The following is a 9,777-nucleotide window of genomic DNA, read 5'->3' as shown; positions in this document are numbered from 1 at the left end:
ATCTTCAACCAGTGGGCCTGAAGCCCACAGAACCGTACATCACAAGTAATAACACGATAAATCAGAACATTTTGGCTGTCAAAAAGACGTAGTATAAACCTAAATGCCGCCTTTCTTCTCAAAACAGAGAGAGGATTAACTGAATTGGAGACAAACATGTTAGATGCACTGGCAGAACTTGGAAGTCCTATCAGTCTCCGGAACGCATTGTTGTGACAGACAATTATATTTTGTATATTACTTGCATTGAAGTCACACCATAAATGGTTTCCGTAAATGTTATTGCAAAACGCTGTGAGGAGACGCAGTTTCACCGATATAGTACATGCAGAAAACTTTCTCAATAAAAAGTTGGCTCTACCACAAAGTGCTCTACGCTGTTTCAAAATATCCCGATTGTCTTTCAGGTCATCAGTAAAAACATGTCCCAAGTAATTAAAACTTGATACGAATTCGAGAAGATTCCCACAAAGGTTGATTGGGGGAATGACAGACAGTTTTGTGGATGCCTTAAAGTGTACTCATTTAGATTTTCTAGCATTATAAATGATATCATGATCATCAGCATATTGTTCACAGATATTAATAAGTTTTCTGAGGCCTTTGATAGATGGAGAGATAAGACATATATCGTCCGCATATGACAAGTTATTAATTGCAATTCCACCCACTTCACAACCAACCCTGGCACGAGACAGTGACCTGTTAAGTGAACCAACACAAACATTGAAAAGAAATGGGGATAAGATTCCCCCTTGTCGAACTCCATTAGTTACGTTGAAACACATGGAAAGAGAATTTGACCAACGAGTACAAAACTTTTGTATTACAAACCAATTTGAAAGTAGCCGAACAATATAGGTCGGCACTGATCTGTCAATCATTTTCTTTAAGAGAGTCCAGTGGTTCACTCTATCGAACGCCTTTTCAGCATCAAGGAAACATACGAAAACTGGGCTGCCATTCGACTTATAATACCCGATTGTCTCTTTAAGTAGAAATATACACATATCAGTTCCATGAGCTTTCTTAAAACCAAATTGATTGTCAGATGTATACAAGTTATGTTCGCATATACAAAGTAAAACATATTCAAGAACCTTTGAAAACATGCTAGTTAGAGCAATGGGTCGGTAATTGTTCTTGTTCGAGAGATCTGAAGTTTTATCTTTAACAAGAATAACATTTGCAATACTATCTGGTACTTCATCTCGACAAGCATGGCAGAAAAGCAAAGGGCAACATGACCTGCCAGTCTACTATTTGCATACTTGAGATGCTCGGCACTCAGGCCATCAGAGCCTGGAGACTTACCAGATGGAAGGTCATTGAAAAACTTACGAATTTCATCAGTATTTACATTTAACTCTTGTGAAAAAAACACAATTTTCATACGCATTCTCTACCTCAGACTTATGCTTCATATTACCGACAGAATTCAACAGATATTTAAAATGACTGCCCCACATGTCCGCTATTTGTTGTTCACCAGTTGCATCGTTATACTCGTTGCTAGGGGAACTCTTTTATTATTAATGTCAGCAACTGCGGCCCAAACTTGTCTATGATCATTTTGCAGCAGCGCACGAGCCATTCCATCTGCACGATTTTGCGTTTCGTCTTTCCGACATTATATAAACCATCAATATACTGGATATATGCTAAAACATATCTATTTTCAATAAACCAAGAAGTTAAACTGAACACCTAGTCTATAATGTTTCCCAACTGATAAAAGTGTGTATACAAATAGAGAATTGGCTCTGAATATAAATAAATCTACATTTGACATCAATCAAAAGTCATTGAGCTAAAACATACTATTATACTTTCAAACACATGCAGAATACATTTCACAGTCTCAGAACAATTTATTAACATGTGCGAGTGTAAACTTTTATGGAAAACTTTCAGAGACTTTCTCACAGAGAAATTGCATCGGTTTTCATTATACATGTACTGAATTTACTACCAGTTATAATAGCTAAAATGGTGTCAGTTTGGTGTTTCACTCTTTGGACATCACGTTTTCGACACAAACATATTTCAACTCTAGACTAACAATATATTTTTCTTCATTTTAATCTTGCATGTTTTACATTTGTTGACAGAAAGCAGAAATCTTGCACGAAATACATTTAATACATTTTGGTACATTCTGTGATTGCACAAAATACATTCTAGAAACGGCGAATGATGGCCAGGGGAGTTTACATTCTACGATCGGTCGGTACAAAACGCAGGTATCATGTTTAGATTTATTTATTTATTTATTTATTTTTTAATGGAAATTTGATGAGACTGTAGCATAAATCCTAGTCACATTTTATCACTTCCAATTGTTCACACAGACCATAGACCCTCCACCTTGGTGGAGGGTCTATGCACAGACGAAATATAATATTATCAGCCCAAGACCAGAGTGAATTAGGTACAGAGCACGTTTTGAAGAGATGGTGCCGTGATTCGTTTTCTTTGCAATTTTCTCTCGGGCAATTACTTGCTATTCTATGACTCCATCTACTAAGTTACGCGTTCGTTTGCAAAATATTATGGACGCATTTCCAAGACAATTCCTTCACATTGTTTTCTAATATATCTTATTTTGCCAGATACAATGCCAGTCTCTTTTGGGGGTATTACTTGCATTACCCTTGGATAAACAATGTCGTGATGTTGGAGTTGGTCGTATATTCTGTTTTGTAGTCAGAGTTTACCAATTGCCTTGGAATAATAGTTTTTCGAGTAGACTATGCACAATGTTCTGGGAGGCTTTACATCAGGATGAGGTTTCCTGAAAAAAAAACAGGAGTGGTATTATTCCAAGAACCTGGAATTATTTTCCTTAGCAACAACTTTGTGAAAGATAGAACCAAGCAATAACAAGGTTTGTTAGATCTAGGGAACCATGTAATAAAGTCTCGCTAAATGATCTAGAAACAGTGAAAGTAGTGAGCTCTTGCCATAACAACAAATTGACAGGGTTATTTTTAGTTCAAACGTACATTTCAAAGAGACAGAACAATATTAACGTCCAAAATGATTTGTAAGAACAATGTGAAGTCCACCAGAAAATTCAACTATTACTTCTATTCTTTATTTCGATAAGACGGTGGACCGTTCCCGGAGGTAATGCAATACCAGGTCGATCCGTGGCCAGGACGGAGCAAGCTCCTATTCCATAGCCCGATTGCAAAAATCAGTTTAATATCGAGCTGCTCGATGAGCAGCGTATCAGATATTAAGCTGATAAGAACAGATACTACACATGATCTTAGCCAAAAGGCCGAGAAGCGATAACGGTGAAAGGTACTCTGGGGTGGCCTATGTGCGGGTTAAAAGACCTAGTACGGTTTCAGGTAAGGTAAGGGAAAGGTAAATTCTCGATCTTTCTTACCAAAGTTTAATCAAATATCAGCATGGGAAATGATCTGCATTATTCTCAGAAAATGTACATGACTTTAGTATTATATATATCTCAATGTATAAGTATGTAAAATGCAGGAAACAAAATCCATTCAAACTAACAACTAGGTACTGTTGGCCACTTCTGGATGACCAGTAACCATGGTATTGTTTGGAAGAATGACTGCATAGTGATATGCAAATGTGCTTGGTCAGATTGACACCTTGCTACATCCGGGCATCTGCTACCATTAGAAATCCTGACAATTTTATGAAAGTTGATCAGTATATTTGTGTACCTGTTTTAAGTTGTACTGTGAAGTCCAAAATGGAGGATAACGTGACATTTGAAAAAAGAAAAAGAAGTGTAATTATTGTTTATATTTCTATATTAGGGATTTCTCATGTGCGTTATTGTAAACGCAGTCTGTGGAGAGAACAGTCCTGGCCTGAGGATACCCGTACCAACTAGTGGTTTGAAACGATAGTCAGTCATTACATTCATACATAAGTTCTCGTCTTCCTCCTTTGATTCCTAAACAAGTGATTTGTTCCAAACATGTCTGTCATAGATTGTCTTTAAAGTATAACTGACAAAAAGTGCATTTGACTTTTGGACAACATTGACGAGTCCTTTTTTGTAATGGAAAAAACATACCCGTCAGGATCCCCTTCGAATAAGCTGCCCAGCTCCCGCAGATCTAGGGAACCATGTGAGAAAGTCTCGCTAAATGATCTAGAAACAGTGAAAGTAGTGAGCTCTTGCCATAACAACACATTGACAGGGTTATTTTAGTTCAACCGTACATTTCAAAGCGATAGAACAATATTAACGTCCAAAATGATTTGTAAGAACAATGTCAAGTCCACCAGAAAATTCAACTATTACTTCTATTCTTTATTTCGATAAGACGGTGGACCGTTCCCGGAGGTACTGCAATACCAGGTCGATCCGTGGCCAGGGCGGAGCAAGCTCCTATTCCATAGCCCGATTGCAAAAATCAGTTTAATATCGAGCTGCTCGATGAGCAGCGTATCAGATATTAAGCTGATAAGAACAGATACTACACATGATCTTAGCCAAAAGGCCGAGAAGCGATAACGGTGAAAGGTACTCTGGGGTGGCCTATGTGCGGGTTAAAAGACCTAGTACGGTTTCAGGTAAGGTAAGGGAAAGGTAAATTCTCGAGGTTTTTTACCAAAGTTTAATCAAATATCTGCATGGGAAATGATCTGCATTATTCTCAGAAAATGTACATGACTTTAGTATTATATATATCTCAATGTATAAGTATGTAAAATGCAGGAAACAAAATCCATTCAAAATAACAACTAGGTACTGTTGGCCACTTCTGGATGACCAGTAACCATGGTATTGTTTGGAAGAACGACTACATAGTGATATGCAAATGTGCTTGGTCAGATTGACACCTTGCTACACCCGGGCATCTGCTACCATTAGAACTCCTGACAATTTTATGAAAGTTGATCAATATATTTGTGTACCTGTTTTAAGTTGTATTGTGAAGTCCAAAATGGAAGATAACGTGACATTTGAAAAAGAAATAGAAGTTTAATTATTGGTTATTTTTCTATATTAGGGATTTCTCATGTGCGTTATTGTAAACACAGTCTGTGGAGAGAACAGTCCTGGCCTGAGGATACCCGTACCAACTAGTGGTTTGAAACGATAGTCAGTCATCACATTCATACATAAGTTCTCGTCTTCCTCATTTGATTCATAAACAAGTGATTTGTTCGAAACATGTCTGTCATAGATTGTCTTTAAAGTATAACTGACAAAAAGTGCATTTGACTTTTGGACAACATTGACGAGTCCCAATCCACCTTTTTGTAATGATATGGGAGAAACATAACCGTCAGGATCCCCTTCGAATAAGCTGCCCGGCTCATGTAAATCTAGGGACCATGTGAGCAAGTCTCGAGAAAGGCTCAACACTATAGAGGGAAACGAGCTGGGATTAGAGTAAAGGCAAGAAAACGAAGGGATAGACCATTCGCCCCATCTGTAACTTTTGGCAATGCCAGGTCGCTTGTCAATAAAATGGACGAACTAAGTGCTAACTGTAAATACCTCTATGAATATCGCGAGGCATGCATACTGGGTATTACAGAAAGCTGGCTTGAAAGTTCAATATCGAACAGTGCTATGGATGTCACTGGTTTTCATCTGGTGAGGGGTGACAGAACAGTTCAATCAGGAAAAAGCAAAGGAGGTGGAGTCGCCCTATATGTTAATGAACGTTGGTGTAATAATATATATATGTGTAAAGAACAGTGTGTGTACACCAGATATTGAAATACTTTCAGTGTCAGTAAGACCATTCTATCTACCAAGAGAATTTACTAATATTTTTATAACTGTACTGTACATTCCACCGGATGCCAAAAAGGACGCTGCTATGAAAATATTGCAGGACGTCGTTACCACCAACTCAAATAACAAACCCGATATGTTACATCTTATTTTTGGCGATGCTAATCACTGTGTAAATGATTTAAAACAGCTGCTCCGTGGTTTTGAGCAATGTGTCTCATGTAATACCCGAAAAGATTCACTTTTAGACCCATTCTTTTGCAATGTAAAGAAAGCCTACAAATGTAAACAACTATTGAAAACCAGCGATCACAATATGATTCATATGACACCACAGTATAAACCGAAAGTGAAACAGTTCAAACCAACAACAATGACAAAAGTGGTAATGGATAAAGAAAGTATGGATAAAATGAACACATGCTTTAATCTAACAGACTGGAATTTATTCATACAGGATGCCGATGGCAATGTGATTGTATTGACGGATGTAGTTACTTCATACATAACGTTTTGTAGTAATTTACATTTTCAAACTAAACAGGTGAAAGTGTATGCCAATAACAAGCCATGGGTTACGTCTGATGTAAGACAGGCTATTATAGATAAACATAAGTCATATGGTAAAGATAATTATCACGAGAAACAAACCCTGTTGAATGATATAATCTGAAAAGCAAAATGTGATTACAAAAATAAAGGTGAGAGCCTATTTATGACTAATAATTCTAAAGATGCATGGAGAGGCCTAAAAGTTCTCACTGGTATGGGTCAGAAACGTAGATATCCGGCTATTTTGACTGAACCTGGTGCAATAGCGCGTCTAAATCGATTCTATGCCCGCTTTGATAACACTGATTTTCGAAATGAGCAGAACTACATCGAGGAACAATTAGTAGGGACTGTAGATGAAGAGGCTTTCGTGCTACCCGAAGAACATGTTCGTAAAGTGCTCAAAGGAATAAAGGTGAACAAAGCACCAGGTCCAGACAAACTAAGTGGTAATCTCTTAAAACAGTGTAAGGATAGTTTATTTTATATAATCCATTATATATTTGAGCTATCGTTGTCAACATGCACATATCCATCATCTTGGAAGATTGGTGAGATAGTACCTGTTCCAAAGAAAGATCTACCACAGGTTATCAATGACCTTAGACCTGTAACCCTCACATCTATTCTGTCTAAATGTCTTGAACGAATTGGTTTAGCATTATTTATGCCACATGTAAAGGATAATTTTGATCCTTTGCAATTCGCATACATACTTGGACGTTCAACTGATGACGCAATTTGTACTTTAATACATCGCCTTACTAAGCATCTATACGCCAAGTCATCGAATACAGCTAGAGTTCTATTTATCGATTATTCCTCAGCATTCAACACTATCCAGCCACATCCAATGCTTAATAAACTGAATGCACTCAATGTACCGGCATACTTGCAATTATGGATCTTAGATTACCTCACCGAAAGATCACAATATGTCCGCACTAAGTATGGTGTATCCGACATAATAACAGTTAATACAGGTGCACCACAGGGCTGTGTGCTGTCACCAGTTCTTTTTGTACTTTACACAAATGATTTGGCATGGGACAATAATGGCGCGATGATTGAGAAATATGCATATGATACAGCTGTTGTCGGATTTATATCAAATGATGATGACATTGAGTATGTGGAGTGTATCGAGTTTGTCAACACCTGGTGTAAAGATAACTACCCTGATCTTAATGTGCCAAAAACAAAAGAATTAATTTTTGACTTCCGACGGAATAAAGCAGAAAAACAACCTGTTGAAATTAACAATATGCAAGTCGAAAGAACATCAGTATATATATATATATCTTGGCTGTATGGTTGATGATAAATTGTCCTTTGCGCAACATGTGGACAATAAGCTCAAAAAAGCAAATAAAAGGTTGTATTTTGCAAGGTCCATGAGGAAATTAAATGTTAGCTCGAATGTCATTTCTTTGTTCTACAATTCAACCATTTATACAGTCCTCAGTTATGCGAACATTGCATTCTATGATATGCTGCCTACCTATCTTAAACACGATCTAAACCGTCCTAGGAACATATGCAGAAAATTAGTTAATAATGAATTCTACGAACTATCTGATAACTCTACATTGTATAAACTCAAATCGTTTAAGACTGCTACAAAAATTATCAAAGATTCAACACATCCACTACATACAGAATATGAATATCTACCAAGTGGCTAAGATCATGTGTAGTATCTGTTCTTATCAGCTTAATATCTGATACGCTGCTCATCGAGCAGCTCGATATTAAACTGATTTTTGCAATCGGGCTATGGAATAGGAGCTTGCTCCGTCCTGGCCACGGATCGACCTGGTATTGCAGTACCTCCGGGAACGGTCCACCGTCTTATCGAAATAAAGAATAGAAGTAATAGTTGAATTTTCTGGTGGACTTGACATTGTTCTTACAAATCATTTTGGACGTTAATATTGTTCTGTCGCTTTGAAATGTACGTTTGAACTAAAATAACCCTGTCAATGTGTTGTTATGGCAAGAGCTCACTACTTTCACTGTTTCTAGATAATTTAGCGAGACTTTCTCACATGGTTCCCTAGATCTGCGGGAGCCGGGCAGCTTATTCGAAGGGGATCCTGACGGGTATGTTTTTTCCGGCCATTACAAAAAGGACTCGTCAATGTTGTCCAAAAGTCAAATGCACGTTTTGTCAGTTATACTTTAAAGACAATCTATGACAGACATGTTTCGAACAAATCACTTGTTTAGGAATCAAAGGAGGAAGACGAGAACTTATGTATGAATGTGATGACTGACTATCGTTTCAAACCACTAGTTGGTACGGGTATCCTCAGGCCGGGACTGTTCTCTCCACAGACTGCGTTTACAATAACGCATATGAGAAATCCATAATATACAAAAATAAACAATAATTACACTTCTTTTTCTTTTTCAAATGTCACGTTATCCTCCATTTTGGACTTCACAATACAACTTAAAACAGGTACACAAATATACTGATCAACTTTCATAAAATTGTCAGGATTTCTAATGGTAGCAGATGCCCGGATGTAGCAAGGTGTCAATCTGACCAAGTACATTTGCATATCACTATGCAGTCATTCTTCCAAACAATACCATGGTTACTGGTCATCCAGAAGTGGCCAACAGTACCTAGTTGTTAGTTTGAATGGATTTTGTTTCCTGCATTTTACATGCTTAAACATTGAGATATACATAATACTAAAGTCATGTACATTTTCGGAGAAATTGAAGATCATTTCCTATGCAGATATTTAATTAAACTTTGGTAAGAAAGATCGAGAATTTACCTTTCCCTTACCTTACCTGAAACCGTACTAGGTCTTTTAACCCGCACATAGGCCACCCCAGAGTACCTTTCACCGTTATCGCTTCTCGGCCTTTTGGCTAAGATCATGTGTAGTATCTGTTCTTATCAGCTTAATATCTGATACGCTGCTCATCGAGCAGCTCGATATTAAACTGATTTTTGCAATCGGGCTATGGAATAGGAGCTTGCTCCGACCTGGCCACGGATCGACCTGGTATTGCAGTACCTCCGGGAACGGTCCACCGTCTTATCGAAATAAAGAATAGAAGTAATAGTTGAATTTTCTGGTAGACTTGACATTGTTCTTACAAATCATTTTGGACGTTAATATTGTTCTGTCGCTTTGAAATGTACGTTTGAACTAAAATAACCCTGTCAATTTGTTTTTATGGCAAGAGCTCACTACTTTCACTGTTTCTAGATCATTTAGCGAGACTTTATTACATGCTCCCTAGATCTAATAAACCTTGTTATTGCTTGGTTCTATCTTTCACAAAGTTGTTGCTAAGGAAAATAATCCCAGGTTCTTGGAATAATACCACTCCGGGTTTTTTCAGGAAACCTCATCCTGATGTAAAGCCTCCCAGAACATTGTGCATAGTCTACTCGAAAAACTAACATTCCAAGGCAATTGGTAAACTCTGACTACAAAACAGAATATACGACCAAC

At 37.5% G+C, this 9,777-nt stretch overlaps 4 non-coding genes across 4 annotated transcripts; 2 read left to right on the top strand and 2 right to left on the bottom strand.

Moving 5' to 3' along the window:
• Nucleotides 1-3,107: 3,107 nt before the first annotated feature.
• Nucleotides 3,108-3,298, bottom strand: LOC144445157 (U2 spliceosomal RNA). The gene has a single exon (XR_013481896.1). It is a non-coding gene; the product is annotated as a U2 spliceosomal RNA (small nuclear RNA).
• A 1,016-nt stretch (nt 3,299-4,314) lies between these two features.
• Nucleotides 4,315-4,505, bottom strand: LOC144445153 (U2 spliceosomal RNA). Its single transcript, XR_013481894.1, has one exon. It is a non-coding gene; the product is annotated as a U2 spliceosomal RNA (small nuclear RNA).
• Nucleotides 4,506-7,961: 3,456 nt separating this feature from the next.
• Nucleotides 7,962-8,147, top strand: LOC144445151 (U2 spliceosomal RNA). The gene has a single exon (XR_013481893.1). It is a non-coding gene; the product is annotated as a U2 spliceosomal RNA (small nuclear RNA).
• A 1,017-nt stretch (nt 8,148-9,164) lies between these two features.
• On the top strand, nt 9,165-9,355 carry LOC144445146 (U2 spliceosomal RNA). Its single transcript, XR_013481888.1, has one exon. It is a non-coding gene; the product is annotated as a U2 spliceosomal RNA (small nuclear RNA).
• The last annotated feature ends 422 nt before the right edge of the window (nt 9,356-9,777 follow it).

The sequence above is a fragment of the Glandiceps talaboti genome, chromosome 13, assembly GCF_964340395.1.
Source record: "Glandiceps talaboti chromosome 13, keGlaTala1.1, whole genome shotgun sequence".
In the NCBI taxonomy this organism is placed as follows: domain Eukaryota; kingdom Metazoa; phylum Hemichordata; class Enteropneusta; family Spengelidae; genus Glandiceps; species Glandiceps talaboti.
Note: the sequence above shows the minus strand (reverse complement) of the source record. Positions and strands in the feature narration are given on the sequence as shown.